Source organism: Prosopis cineraria, unplaced genomic scaffold (assembly GCF_029017545.1).
Source record: "Prosopis cineraria cultivar Desert tree isolate PC_DT_omini unplaced genomic scaffold, ASM2901754v1 PC487, whole genome shotgun sequence".
Classification (NCBI taxonomy): domain Eukaryota; kingdom Viridiplantae; phylum Streptophyta; class Magnoliopsida; order Fabales; family Fabaceae; genus Prosopis; species Prosopis cineraria.
This window is the reverse complement of record NW_026555812.1, coordinates 28,662-44,834: the sequence shown is the minus strand read 5'-3', so window position 1 is coordinate 44,834 and position 16,173 is coordinate 28,662. Positions and strand designations below refer to the sequence as shown.

The 16,173-nt window shown below is 32.6% G+C and overlaps 1 pseudogene; it reads right to left on the bottom strand.

The window, feature by feature from the left end:
• Positions 1 to 4,573: 4,573 nt before the first annotated feature.
• LOC129297278 (phosphoglycerate kinase, cytosolic-like) lies at positions 4,574 to 7,227 on the bottom strand (annotated as a pseudogene).
• Positions 7,228 to 16,173: the final 8,946 nt, after the last annotated feature.

Genomic DNA, 16,173 nt, shown 5'->3' with positions numbered 1-16,173 from the left:
CAGAACCATCAATAACATTAGTGGCAACAAAACTCATTGAGCTTCCTCTTTGCATTGAAGACTCAGCCATTTTTGTTTAGCTGAGAAGTTGCTGAGTGAAGACTAAAGATTGAAATGGCATTCTAATTCGAGTCTGTGCCAATATATATAAGAAGTTAGTCCAAGTGGAGTCAAATTGAAGAGTCTAGATAGTATAAGGTTACACTGATTTATACATAGGCCCCCCTTTTTTTAAAAAAAGATTTATGGTATCAATATACGTAGACTATTATTTATGTTATATTGCTATCACATTCTTCTCTTGGACAAGAGTTGCTTTATGGACGCAAATTTGAAGAAGCATATTTCTTGAGTAGATATTAATTAATGCCAAAATACGAGTCAGCATGTGCACATTTTAGTTAATCCATCCTTTTCCGTTGGAACAAGCCATCCTTTTTACTTTGATATAGAAAAACTAGAATAAAATAAAATCTGTAAGCATGCCTCTGTTGCTCATGATGATAATAGAAAAAGAAAAAAACTACCATCTTTTTCCACAACAGGATATAGGAAAACCATACAAGATTTCATTCAGGTGAAGTTGACTGACGCTCATCATCTTAATCAAGACATAGAAGATCTCTTTAAAATCTGTTTGGTTCAAGGGGAGGAAAGGGAGAGGGTAGGCCCTCCCCCCCTCCAATTCGGGGGGGTGTTTGGAGGGAAGGGGAGGGGAGGGGCTTCCCTCCACCCAACCAAAGGGGCTCTTCTCCCCCTTCCTCCAACCAAACATACCCTTAGAGTAAGAAAAACTCATGTAAAACGATAAAATCACTCTCAAAAATCACAAGCATCACTAGCCAGCTAATTTTCATATTCTCCAAGGTCATGTTTGGTATGATGAAATCATTTTATGCGAAATGAAAGGAGAAATGGAGAGTGAGAGCATGTTCCATATATGATATATCCCTTATTATTATTATTGTTATTATTATTTTTGGGTTATCTACAGGCATTATCTCATTGGAAGCAGTTCTATTCAAGGTATTGTCAAGCATTAAATGTAAGCATATCTCCTAATGGGAATTTGAACTTTGGTTTACCACATTGTGAGGCACTATATATTTATATGATATAGGGTAAATGAGAAAAGTATCCTTGTATTTTACCAATAGCTTTATAAACCCTAAACTCATTTCTTATGTAAATTATTTTTTAAATTTTTAAAAATAGTGCAATTTAGTCTCTGCTATTAACAAAAGTTAATTTTGATCGTTAGTTGACTATAAGATAATAGAAAATGACTTTAAAAATTATAGAAAAGAATAAAAAATTATAATAAAAGATTCAAACATTACAGACAAAGAACTTAAAAAATTACAGGAAAGGATCACTTTTTTTTTAATCTTTTTTTTGTCATTTTTCAGTTAACTAGTGGTTAAAGTTAACTTTTTGTTAATTGTAAAGATCAGATTGTACTGTTTTTAAAAAATTGAGAGATAATTTATATAATAAATAAATTTAAAGTTTATGATGCTATTGGATATAAAGTTTAGGAATGTTTGTGTATTTACTTTATGATATATCCCTTATTTGAGAGAAGTGTTAATTCTTTAGAATTTAAATTATTGTGTGCCAAACAATTAAGATGGAGATTTCTCTCTTTCTCCTTTCATTGAATCTTCCTTCACTCGTACAAACCATGACCAGTATTATGCCTTATAGTACTTTGATCTTATATAATCAACAATAAATTGTATGATATATTATCAAGGAACGAATAATACAAAAAATAGGGGACACACACAACTTTTTTGTTTTTGCGACATATTTTAGAGGATTCGTATCGTAAATAACCCACGGCAAGGAAAGGATGGCACTTTTGTTTTCGGGGAAAGTTAAACAAAGGAAGTTAAAGCTGATGATTTGTTCTCCCAAAAAGATGTCAGAACACATTGGGATGAGAAAGTATTAAATAATAATCTACTTTCTGAAAAATGGATTACTTTGATAATCAGGTGATTGATCAATGATGATGCTAAACTAGAGAATCTGGAGAACACGTATGTTGCGGTTCATGAATGACAAGACAACGGTCCCTTCCTTGTGACATGGTGCAGAATCTATTTCACCACTAAGACTAGACACTCTTCATATTGAATCATGCATAGAACCTTTTCTTCTCTCTCTCTCTCTCTCATTTTTGTTTTCAAGGTCCCATGCTGATATATATGGCTTGATATCAAAATAAAGTTGATTAGAAAGGTATATTAATTGGAGTGAGTAGGACGGATGAATTCAGTATTTGCCTTGTATCAAATTCAGCTATCTTTCAAAACTTGGTATTTGTTTGTCTAACTCATGATATAATGAGCTAGAATTTAACCTTTCATTTAAATATGAAAGAAATTAGGGAGGAAAGAAAATTAGGGGAAAAAAAACCTTTTAAAGGCAATATATGTTTTTCTTACTTTTTTGAGGTTTTTATAAAATCGACAGAAGTTGTATATCGCTTTGTACACAAGGATGTCAAAAACGGTTGTGCCTCAACTCGATAAACGCTGCACCAAAGCCCAGGAGAGGCTGGGTCAAAACTAACATGTAAAATCTAGCGCAGCTGGCCTTATAAGGATCCATGATCAAGGATTTAAAAGTTAATGGTAAAAACTTTAATTGAATTGGGGTTAAGGTAGTCATTAACAAAACATTTCGTTAAATCAATTAAAATACTAGTTCACCTAATTAGAGCAATTCAATTTTGAATACTATGGTATTTTGTACCCAATGAATGCAAAATTATAGTTTTCAAAAAATAAAGTTATTACATTTTTACTTCCCTCCTTGAAAATATCATTTGTTCATAAATTGTTGTAGTGTATATTATTGACAGTTTATTTATGTTTCAAGCATAGACCTATTTATGTAAAATAAAGAAAAAAAGGAAATCTTTTTGCCCATGAGTTGAACTAATTCCTCATCCTCTATTAATAAATTTGTAAAATAGATGTCTACTCGACACCTACATTAAAAGCCTAATAAACAGAACAAGGGAGAGGATGCAGATTGGATGTGATCAAATTTTGAATGCAACGTTTTGCATTAAGAGCTAAAGCGAGAGCCATGAAATGTATAAACCAACCTCAACAAATTGTACTCAAATTCTCAGGCGTCTGTGATTTATTACTACAAGATTTTGTTAAATATCAAGGAGCATTTTTCACCAAACAAATTCTAATGTAATATGATCTTTGTCTTCTTTCCTTTCATTTTCAACCACCGCCAGTGAGCGTGATTGATGTTGCTTCGACCATCCACCATTGACAGGTAGTGGAGCTTGTTGATTTGCTATTGTATGTTTGTGAAGATCTCTCCGTTGTTCCCATTTTTTAGCCTACCGTGATCTATCATCTTGAGGTGCTAGTTGTGGGTCTGTTACCTTGTGTCTAATATTGATCTTCATTCCCTCTGCCATCTCTGACCTCTTCTCTTCCTTCTTCATTCCTGGCTGCCGTTGATAAGAGAGAGCTGAGCTGCTATGCATTCACAGTTATTGGTCCACCATTCTCGTAGCCGGTGTTTGCTTTGTTTCTTTTTCCTGAACATCTTTCTTTCACTATTATTTCTGTTCGTGAATGATAACCAAGTAAATAATTGATTTATGGATTAGAGGCTAAATTGATGCTAGCTTCTTCTTCCCCTATTCCATGTTAGAATGTGCTCTTCCCTTTGCTATGCGTGTTTCGTCGAACACTTGAGGGTGTTTGGAAAAGGAAAAATGTGATCAAAGTTAAAGGAAAATTTTGTATTTTGAGAATTTCAGGTAAGTGAATAACATCCCAACTAATTTTTCAACAAAATTTCCTTTACTAGAATATTACATTTTTATGCAAATTATGTTAATAACAACAATTTGATTTTTGGCTATTTTATTAATTAAATTACTTTATTTTGTGAAATTATTTTATCATATTTGATCATTTAGTTAATCAATAAATATAAGTTTGAATTTTAATTATAGGATTTTATTATGAAAATTATTGAATTGCTACAAAAAAAATGATTCATGCGAGTTTAACATTAAAAATTAAAATTTTATTTTAATGGTGCATATTTTCTTGCATGTCTGAAATTGGGTTTAAAAAAAAGAGTTTATATAGAACACTAGTTGCTAATGGCAATTCCATTAGCCCTTGGCGTGCCATGATCAATTACTAGCTAGTTTGATTTTCATAAGCTTTGTTCTCACATCTGTTATTCGTGGGTCTCATACTTATGTCAATTTCGTGGCTTCAATCATGTCAAGTTAGTTACCATCATGGACCGTGCGTTCACCTTTGTTTCGTAACTTCGGCCTCGTCCGATTACTTATCCTCATAGACTAGTCTACGTTTGTTTTCATGACATAAGCCACAGTTGGTTTTTTACCCTCATGAATTGTGCATTCAAATTTGTTAAATGTTCCGATAGCCTAGTAAACAGTGGCAGAAAACAACAGGTTTTGGGGTTTTGGCTACCAGAATAACCATATATAGATAACTACTGAAGCAAAACTCAAGCTTTGGACACAAGCATGGTTCAGAAACACAAATGCTTCACAGTAAAAGTCACAAAAACCTCTCTTTATTTTCAGACCTACCCTATCAGCCGCTACAAGAGCATCTCTGTTATAATTGAATGGCAAGAAGTACTGGTTAAAACTCAACAATAAAACAGCACAAAAATACACAAATCATTGGCACTTTTCTCTTTTTTTACTTCATGCGCAAGCATCATCAAGTGCAAGGACTCCAGGGAGTTGCTTCCCCTCAAGAAGCTCTAAGCTGGCGCCCCCACCGGTAGAGATGTGGCTCATCTTGTCAGCAAGCCCCACCTTCTCTACCGCGGCAACTGAGTCTCCTCCTCCAATGATGGTAGTCACCCCCTTCCCACTCAGCTCTGCTAGTTTCTTGGCCATAGCCTGCACAGAAATGAGAATAGGCCATCATGCTAATGCCCAGAGCACAGGAGTTCCTCATGGGTTACATGCCGTAGCACTCTTGTATAAGATTAATCTACATCATGGACCAAGTGATCAATATTTGCTATGACGGGATTGTAACAAGGTCCTTTATTGTAAATGTCACAAACTTGCAATCCTTCGATGTGATATACCCGAGGAAATAAGTTGGTAAGAAAATTAAAATGGAGTGAAACAATATTCCAGTCCAGCTAAATTGTAAAGACATATATAATTAACAGGTTAATACCTCTGTTCCTGCTGCATACTTGTCAAACTCAAAAACACCCATTGGGCCATTCCAAATGATGGTCTGAGTATTATCCAAAGCTTCATTGAATGTCTTAACTGAATCAGGTCCAATATCTAACCCCATCCATCCATCAGGGATGCTTGATGCTGGCACAACCTACAAGCATTAACGGGGCTTTTAGAATTTTCAAGTTTTAGTTTTAAGCCATACTACTTAGATCATAGAGCTACTGCAAATAGTAATATAAAATTTCCTTCATTACGATCATGCAGCTTCCATAAGAGTTCTAATTACATTAATCAATTATCCGTCCAAATGCAGTAGTACCTTGCTGTTAGCATCTGCGGAAAACTTGTCGGCAATGACCACATCAGTTGGAAGCAAAAGAGAAACCCCTTTTGCCTTAGCCTTCTCAATAAGTGAAGTAGCAAGATCAAGCTTGCCTTCCTCCACTAGAGATGACCCAACTGAATGACCCTGAGCCTTGTAGAACGTAAGATCATCCCACCACCAAGCAAGAGAACATTGACCTTCTCCAACAAAGATTCTATAACTCCAATCTTGGTAGATACCTTTGCGCCACCCACTATAGCTGCAAATGGTCTCTTGGGGTTTGCCACAGCTCCAACTAGATAATCAAGCTCCTGAAGTAACAGAACCAGTTACAGATTAATCAAATTGTAAAAGCCAAATAAATGATACAGCTAATAATTATCAGTTTACCACCTAAATTACCTTCTGCATGAGGAATCCAGCTACAGATGGCTTTAAATATTTGGCAACTCCCTCTGTAGAAGCATGTGCTCTGTGGGCTGTGCCAAATGCATCATTTACATAAAGATCAGCAAGAGAAGCCAGCTTCTTTGCGAATTCAGGATCGTTCTTCTCTTCCTCCTTGTAGAATCTCACATTCTCAAGAAGCAAGACACCACCATCTGGGGTTTGTGCAACCAATTTATCAACTTCCTCCCCAATACAATCATTTGCCATCTTAACCTGTCATGACCAGAAAATAACACGGAGATTAAAAACTATTAGTCGTCAAGTAAAATTAGTTTTTACGAATGAATTACTATACAGGAAAGTGAAGAAGCATACCTCAACTCCAAGAAGTTCAGACAGCCTTGGCACAAGGGGCTTCAAACTGTACTTAGGTGTTACACCCTTGGGACGTCCCTGGAAATGGCATTTTTTAAGGAAAAATAATCTCGCTAGTTGTAAACATTCATATTAAGGACAGCTTCCTCAAAAGAAAAATATAAGAACTCAAATTTATAAGGACAGACTCAGCAGAAAATCTACGACCCTCGGCTATAGATAGCTTCGGAAATGAAATGCCCTTATGAATCGCTCCCAATGTGCAATGAAACAAAACCGAACTAATACAAATAGGCGATCCATAATGTCAATCCAAACACCAATCCAAATCAATCTCAAAGCACATTTGAATGGGGAAGCACAGCATACCAGATGGCTGGAAAGAATGACCTTGGCACCACGATCCATCAAGTACTTGACAGTGGGAACAGCAGCGCGGATTCTGGTGTCATCAGTGATGTTCGAGTTATCATCCAAAGGGACGTTCAGATCAACCCTAATGAACACCCTCTTCCCCTTCAAATCAGCCTCCTTCAAGGTACTCACACTCCTCTTAGTCGCCATACCACTACCTTCAAATCCAAATCCCCCAGAAACCAAACTGATCAGAACCAAAAAGAAAATACAAAACCAGCTGCAACGTAAAGATTGAAAGATATTCAATAGCAAAACTCACAATGATGGACGGAGAATATGATATGATGATCAGAGATGCAGAAAATACAGGTGAAATGGAATTTGCAGCGAAAGAAGCGAAGCGATGACCGGTGCAAAGATTGCAGCACATTTATAGTGGGGAAGAGTCACTGGGTTTAGTGGGAGAAGGCACGCGTCGCTATTCCAGTGCTGGAAAACCCAATTGGCGAACGGTTGTCTGTGGGCGCAGTACATCCATGGCCCTGAACTTGCTTCACAAATCAGCTCTAAGCCCATTGTTCATTGGTCCACAGTTTCATACTTCAACTTTCTTCTTGAGAAATTCCAAGAATTTCTCTTCTTTTTAGTAGGCAAAAGCTCAACATTACACAATTAGACAAGTTTTGCCTTCTTAGAGTCCTTCAGCCAGATCTTCGTGTCATCTAGCACCTGATGAGCATGTTGTCATATGTATTAAATTTTCGTGCTTTACATCAATGTATCAATATATTCCTATAACTAGAGCGAGAATTTCATTCTTGTTTCAAATGAAATTCAGGGTAAGTTGTATAGTTAAAAGAAAATCATATAATGCATAGATCATAATAATGAGACTTCATATCTTTTTCCCTATACAATTTATCAACATTTGATACCATCATATCATATTCGAATATTGTTGGACATGGTTTTTATTATTTGTAGAGTTTTAATCTTTGATCTTATGTAAGAGGAATCGAGTTCCTTCCACCCAATCTAACCACCTCAATAACAAAATTCAAACCTTAAATTTTTTGTAACTTATGGAAATGATGAAAGCAAAGGATTTGATCAAGTCTTTGAATACAAAAATTTTGTGCAACAGCATTCAAAGGCCAAGCTGGCTGGTTATCAACAATTGATAAGGCAAATTATGCCCCAAAAAAAAAAAAAAAGAATGAAAACCATAGCTTGTGACTAGAGTTGAAAATACAGGCGGGCTCAGCCTTTAAGAATTTAAACTCTAAGGCCTCGTTTGGTATGATTAAATAGTTTTTGATAGAATTGGAATTGGAATCGGAATCGAATTAGAATTGGATTACAAAAATATGTTTGATATGTCAGAAAAATTAGATGAAATCCTTACATTATTTTTGTTTGGTATGTAAGACATGAAATGGAATTATACTTAAAAGACAAAAATACCCCTATATAGAAATAAAATAAAACATAATAAAATCTTAATTGTGTTTCAATTTCCTTATGTATTTTATATGTTAATAAAATATTATATAATGATAAATATTATATATAAGTAAAATATGTTCAAAAAAATTTTAATTTCCTCACATGTTTAGTATATAAATAAAATATTAGATAGATGATAAATATATATATAAGTAAAATATTTCATAGAAGAAATATTAAAATACATATATCGTATTATATTTTACACATATACACATTATTATAATTGGGTGTGTGGTTAGGGTTATTGTTTTTAGGGCAAAATTGTCTTTCTATAATTTTTATGAGGGTAAAAGTGTCTTAAAAATCATAATTCTATGGAATTGCCCTTGACTCCATAGCTTTAAATAAAGAATCCAATTCAACCTATTTTTATGGAATTGGGATTCTTGAAAATTATAATTCATGTCTACCAAACATCACTTTATTCAGATTCTTTTTTAATTCCATTTCCATCTCTACAATTCCAGTCTACCAAACATGGCCTAAAGTCCAATTCTTCATTTTTAACCTCATTTTTCAAGCTTGACACTCATGTGAATGGCTCAGGGTTGGGCCCACAAGTCTTTTTTTAAAAAAATTAAATTAAATTAACATTAAACATAATAAATTAATTAAAAAATTTTGAAATTAAAAAAATAAAATTCTTATAATTTTTTCAAAATTAAACAATACACATTTAGAAGTTTAGTAATAAAATTTAAATCTGAATAGAAACCGTTCATTTTTTATAAATACACAAACATAATAATTATTAAAAAATAAAAAAATCAGAAATTTTATATTATATATTGATATTTATTAAATTATATTAAATTAATTTTAGAATAAATTAAAATTAATAATAACATAATGCTTGTAGAATTAGGTGAGCAAGTCATTGATTTTAAACACGTTTTTCACCAAAGAAAATAATAATAATAATAATAATAATAATAATAATAATAATATAACAGGGCTTAAAGGGTCACTCATATCCGAGCCTTTTTTTATAGGGCTTATTAGGGTCAAGTTTTCAAACCTGATTACTTTAAAAAAATTCATTTTTAAAGTCCAAATATTTATTTAAACAGGGTCTCCAAGCTTGACTCTTGAGATTCGGTCTTTATTTCTGGCCCCGCTTGTGACCTTGCCATGTTCTCAACTGATTCCACATCTTTCATAGAAACATAACTATAAAAAACCGTCAAAGGACACATTCTAAAGTCACTTGAGATTAATTCAAATAGCAAGAATAAGATAGATGTAAACAATGGTCAAATGTCCGATGTAACTGAACAAAGATTGTAACAGCCCTCTGGGTCACCCCACCTCCCCGAGGTCTTTTCCCAACGTTTGACTCAATGGTACCAGGTTCAGCCTCAACTTTGTTATGTAGGAAAGGTTGGAGGATCGAACCTGGGGAGGCTTTGCGCAAGGGGAATAATCCTGCATACTACTGCGGGAAAGCCTTTGTCTCCTGATGCTCACCGTAAGGGTGGGGTCGCCCTGTTGTGGAGCTTGAGGGGAGATTGTCCAGTGTTGGAAAAAGACCTCGGGGAGGCGGGGTGACCCAGAGGGCTATTACAAAGATCAAAAATAAAAAGCAAGAAAAGGCAGAAAAATTAATGAGAGGTTCAAAACCCTCTAACAGAAGAGATAAGTAGCTTCTTCCTGGTAAAGTCCATCCATTCTTTGATTGGTCAGACTTGACCCCGAAAATTGGAAAGAAGGAAAAAAAAAGAGGGGGAAAAATTGCATCCAGGTCCCACATAAAAGCTTTTTTTTTTTTGTATGATTTTAACTAAAAGCTTTTGGTTAGATATAATTAAAAGCTTTTGGTTAGAATCATATTCAAAATAATCAAACAAATATAACACCCTTATGCAAACAAATATATATTGTATCTCGTTTTAATACAGGATTTAATTGAGAAGTTTGTTTTAGTCCTAAATATAAGACCTTAATCACCTTTATCTTACGTATTTACCATTTTTTCTGAAATTACTCCTATGTGTGCAATCAATAAGGGTAATTTCCTATACAAATGATCAAAAGGAACATTATTTTAGAAAAAACAACACACACTTTTTTTTAAATAAATAACTAGCTTAATTTCTTAAACTATAGATCTACTCCTATATTTGATACCAGAGGAAGATTTTTTTAAAATGCTAAAAAACCAAATATACCGGGCTTAAGAAAGATTATATATATCAGTTGCACGATGAGACACCATCATGTTAAAAAGAGCAATGAAAAAAAAAAATACAGATTAGAACACACCTATTAATAACATTAGAAAATCCCCTCATTTACTTGATCCAATTCCTGAAAAGAAAAATGAAGGGAAATGAGTAAATCTTGTTCAGTTAAATAAACATCAAGAATGCACTATGAGAGTGAAAGTGATAATATAGTAAGACAATAACTAGGAAGACCATTTTGAGAATGTAATAAACTCTCACATGCAAATATTCAATATTTTTACATACATGATCATCAAAGTTTGGATCATTTTGTTCAAACAGCACACTAATGGAATGATAAAAATGGATGCATCAAGCGCTGCCAAAATTCATAAAAAGAGAAAATATCAAACACATAAACAGAAAAGAAATGCCAAAAAAAAAAAAGCCTGGAGGTTACCACTATATTAAGTCTTATTATTTACGAAAATGTTTAATTGGTCTAAAAAATGTTATATCTCTTATTATTTATGAAAATGTCACAATCTTTATTTTTTACATCATTTCCTTTTCAATCGGTGTAAAAAGTGTTTTTTATAATAGTGATTTGAGCTTTTAGCAATGGACTAATAATGAGCAACTTGAGATGAATTTGCTGATGGATTGGAAGCCTTTAAACAAAATTACACATGCCCTTAACATCTTAATTCCCAAGAAACAAATTATAACAAACGAAAAAATAAATAAAAAAGTGCATCCAACATAAATCATTGAAAATTATAAAATTTCTATAGCGACATGACAACATCAATATGATTAGGTACATATACTACTAAGTGGTTGTTAATCTGAAGATGTTCCATGAAAATATGCAATTGAAAATTAAAAGCCGAAATGCACATATTGAGTTCAATAATTGTGATAACATATATATACTTTGATTTATTTCCATGCATCCTCTTGGATTAGGATTCCCATTGACCACTCACACATGTAGATTTTATCTGTTTAGTGTCATATTCATTCAAAAGCGCTAGGCACAAGGGGTTATATAATTGTAATGCAATTAAAAAGATTGTTTTAAAAAATGTCATCAACTCACCTGTAAAGGGTTAAGATCATTTTTAGAGATTTGGTGAAATGCTTGATAATTTTGTTCAAATGACCTTGTGGGATGAAAATTCGATACATTTAGGTCCTGTCCAAATCTCAAAAAGTTAAGATATCAATGAGCATATATAAAGAAAGTAATCCAAATGCATGAGGTGTTCCAAATCTTGAAATTTTTTTTTGACAAGAAATGGTATATATACACTTGCAAATTAAATGCAAGTGGCATTAGATGCAACTTACATTAGATGTAACTCGTTCCCTTTCTTCTTGACTAAATAATCCCAAACCAACTTTTTTATACAAGTTATTTATTCTTCTTCATGCTTTTCATCCAAATCCGATTTCTTCATCCAAACAAACGGTGTGATGTATTAAGTCTATGTAAGAATTTCTCACTACAACATCAATTTTGTGAGGTGCCGGTTCATCATAGATACAACAATACGCGGCATCTCAACTCTCTCCTAGTACTTCTCAATGACAACGAGACATATAGTTCTTGCTGTTCAAAAAATACACAAACTTCACTCTGGCCTAGTCGTACTCCGTTATGCTGTCCAATAGGAATTCTATGACCCTGTTTAATATACAGGTCTCAATTTAAAAGAACTGAGATTATGATTGAGATTGGTATTGAGATTAGAATTGGGATTGTGGTTTTAAAAGTTTGTTTGGTAAGGAATAATATTTGCATGGAATACTTGCAATAGTTTTATTTTATAATAAATCAAAAATTATCAAAAGACAATAATGACCCTTATTAAAAAAATGCAGAGTCTGAAACTCAAATTTGGAACTCCATTTGAAAAAGCATTTTGTTTTCACAAGTCTAGCCACAAGCTCGAATCTAGGCATTCTCAATCTCATATACACAACAACAATTTGAACTAGATTTGAGAACCATATCTCAAACACAATCTTGAACTAGATCTGAATGCAAGTAGATTCGAGCTTGGACTAGTGGGAGGTAGACGGAGGGAGAAGGGAGGATCTAGAGGGAGATGACTTGCGACTATATGGCGGCATGAATGACTTGCGCCACATCTCTTCTCTCTTCCTCATCGCATCCTCAAGGAAGAAATCCGCAACATCTGCAGAGGAGGGCCGAATCTCATCCTCAATCTCTTTGATTTTTAGGTAGCGTCAATGGAGGAGAGTTGGCATTAGGGTCAATGCTTGACTGAGAGGTGGGATGAAGATGCTCAACTAGAAGGCAGAGCAAGAGAGACGAGGAATAAAGGAGAGATGGTGGCATTTTGGTACTAAAAAAATCAACTCAGGATTAATTTTGGTGGAACTGACCAATACTATGGGGTAGTAGGTTTTAGCATTTCTACCTAAGTGGGATTGAGTAATCTCAAGCATTGATGAATGTCTCATACCAAACATGTGAAAGGTGGGATTACTCTAATTCAATCCCAATATTTACCTTTAAATATTACGTATCAAACGAGCCCATGTAATTGCTCTCCAATCTATAATGGGAAGGATTGAACCTAATAGCTTATATGGAGCTCAAGTGTTGTTAGATTGAACTTAACAGCCACGTTAGCAAAAATCATAACAGAATTTGCTTAGTTGGCACTTATGGGGACTTACATGTAAGGATGGATTTGCTCAATTTTAAACACTGGGGATTGGATTGAAAACTAAGGTAAAGTAGGAGGATCAGAGTATAAAGTTTCCCTAGTAAAAAAATGTCATTAACTCCCTTACAAAGAGTCATAAATATTTGATAATAGACCTGGCCATTTTTATTTAATTAACTTTTTATTAATTCTATGGGATCAAAGCTCCATACATCAAGTCCTGCTCAAATCTCATTAAGAGAATATATCAACAAACATAAAGAAAAGAAATTCAAAGACACATGGTGTCCTAAGTGCCAATGAAATGCCCAGAATTGATAAATACTTGCATTGTTGTCTTAGTAAAAATTCAAAGCTATGCAAGAAAAAAAAGAATTTCACAAGCATATGGTCATACCTCTCTTAAAAATTTTACCATTGGATAGGAGAGAGCAAGATTATATATACCATAAACATCTGAATTATAATTTCCACAAAATAATAAACAAAAATAACAGACCCAAAAGAACAAATTGTCCAATCTTAAAATAACCAAGTAGCTTGATTTTTACATAGACCGAGTACGTATACTCAAGATTTTTCAGAATCAAAAAATGAATTTAAAAGAGTCAAAGGGACCGTTTTAATAAAAGAAGGATGACTTTTGATATACAGCATGCACAAGAACATAGCCCAACATATACTCACAAAATTATCTAAAAATTTTATAAGCGCTAACTTTTTACTGTTGCTCTTCTTTGTCGAATTCCTTGATCTCTTGCAACTTTCTTTTCTCTGTGATAAGAACCAAACCAAACATGCATGTCATAATTTTCAACTTATAATAACTGTATGGTCAATATTATATTATGGTTCAACATGATGATATATTATTTTTCTTGTTAATTAAGAGAAACGAGAAAATTGAATGAAAGCTTTCAGTCATCGATTTGACTACTCATCCATTTGACTCGCATTGCTACCTCTCGATCGTTTTAATTCTTGAGATTTGCAGCTATCTTTGTGTATTGCTTTGCCGGAGATTCTGCACATTATCTACTACTAAATAATTGCAAATATCCTAATTAAGATCGTAATCATTATTTATATAGGATTTACTGTGTGTAACTGATAACAAAGTGATAGGATCGGAATTAAACAATTATGAGTATATCATAACTTAGCCAAAATTTGTGCCAATTTCAGTAAAGCATCGATCAAATATCATTATGAACAAAAAATCTAATCGAATAAACATATATAATCTAGAATTTCTTTGGACATAACAGATCATATAAGACACACACACACACACAGACACACACACACAGACACAAGACACAGAGAGAGAGAAGGGGGGGGACCAAAAAATTAATAAACATCTTTTTTGATATAATTACCCATTATTCATGGACATAGTTGGGTAAGATTACATTAGTGACAAACCTCTCTCAAAATTATTTAACATAATTGCATACTTAAAACTCGAACTTGTGCCATTGGTTAAGCAAGCATAACTGCTTATTAATTGAACTACATGTTTAACAACAACAACACAATAAGCATTAATTGGCCAGGCTAAAAAGTAAAAGTAGAGTTGAAGGGTGACGCCCCCAACAATGTAATAACATAACAAAATTAAAAATCAGTGGACTCCATACTTTAACAATTAAACATGCATCAAACAATATTATAAAAATTAAAAATCAAATTTTAAAATAACCGAATCAAGATAACATATAACTTTGAATTTCTTAAACAGATCAGACAGAAAAGCATCAACGTTAGTTCACAAAAAAACAGAGAGGACCAAAAAAAAAAACATTAATTACAATCAGAGAGGACTTTTTTTACTTTTAAAATTAGATAATATTGTATTTTCTAAATATATTTTTTTCAAAAATAAACTTTTAGGTTTCAATTTTTAAAAAATATTTTAAACGAGATTATAAAATTTTAATTATCTGAAATAGCTGGTATTTCAATTATAGAGTCGCCAGTCGTGATGGCCAAGAAAGGGAAGAAATCTCCGTCGACTCTCAACCCGCCGCCGCCAAACTCCAGGCGGCCACCGCAGACTTGTTACATTGCTGGGAAGATTTAATATATATTTATTTGCATTTGTGAATGGATTTAAGAGAAGTTTAAGATTTGAATACCAGGATGTGTGCATAATTAGACTATTAATCTAAGAGAAATTATTCTCTTGTGGGGACGAAATCGTTGAATATGTTTGGAAGATGAAGGAAAACTATGAAAATTTATAAAAAGGCTTATTGTTGGGCCTATAAAAATATATTATACTTCATTAAAACTATGATTTATTTCAAAATTTTATGTCTTTCAAATTATTAAAGATCCTTTCCGCTACGAAATATATTTTTTAGTTTTCTTTCATCTTTAATTTGAAAATCGAAAATTCAAACTAACGTGATTATATCACATCCACGTCTAAAAAAAATGATGATATTCTATTATAGATAAAACAAATATACCAATAAAATTGGGTTTAACAAAAAATGCTAATTCTTCATAATATAATGAATGAATGTCTGTTCTTAATATAAGATGGAGTTTAAAAACCTTTTGGGTCATAATTCTTAAATAGAAGACGAAATTAGAATCATTAATGTTTATTTTTTTTTCAATTTTATCCCTTATATTTTATTATCATTTAAATTTTTAAACAACAATTTATTATAGTTCTTAATTATAAAGTGGGTACTAAAATTAGAAAGTCATAATATATATATATATATTATTTTACAATTTTAAAATTATAACCAACATTTTTTAATAAGTTCAAAGTTTGTATTAAAAACTGGAGAAAGTATTAAATATATAACGCTACACTTCATTTTATCAGTTATTCTCTAATTATTTTAGATGACATTGATTTTATTTTATTTTGATCAAAACTTCATTCATTAATAGATAAGGTATTATTCAAGAAAAATAACTAGCACAAATGATTCATGAATATAGTTAACATAAATTAGATACATTTTTTTTATGCATGGCATAAATTATTACCTATTTTAATATAAATTATGTATGTATTTCTTTTTTATAAACACTATATATGAATTTCTATCCATAATTTATAATATACCATTTTTAAATTTTTTTATA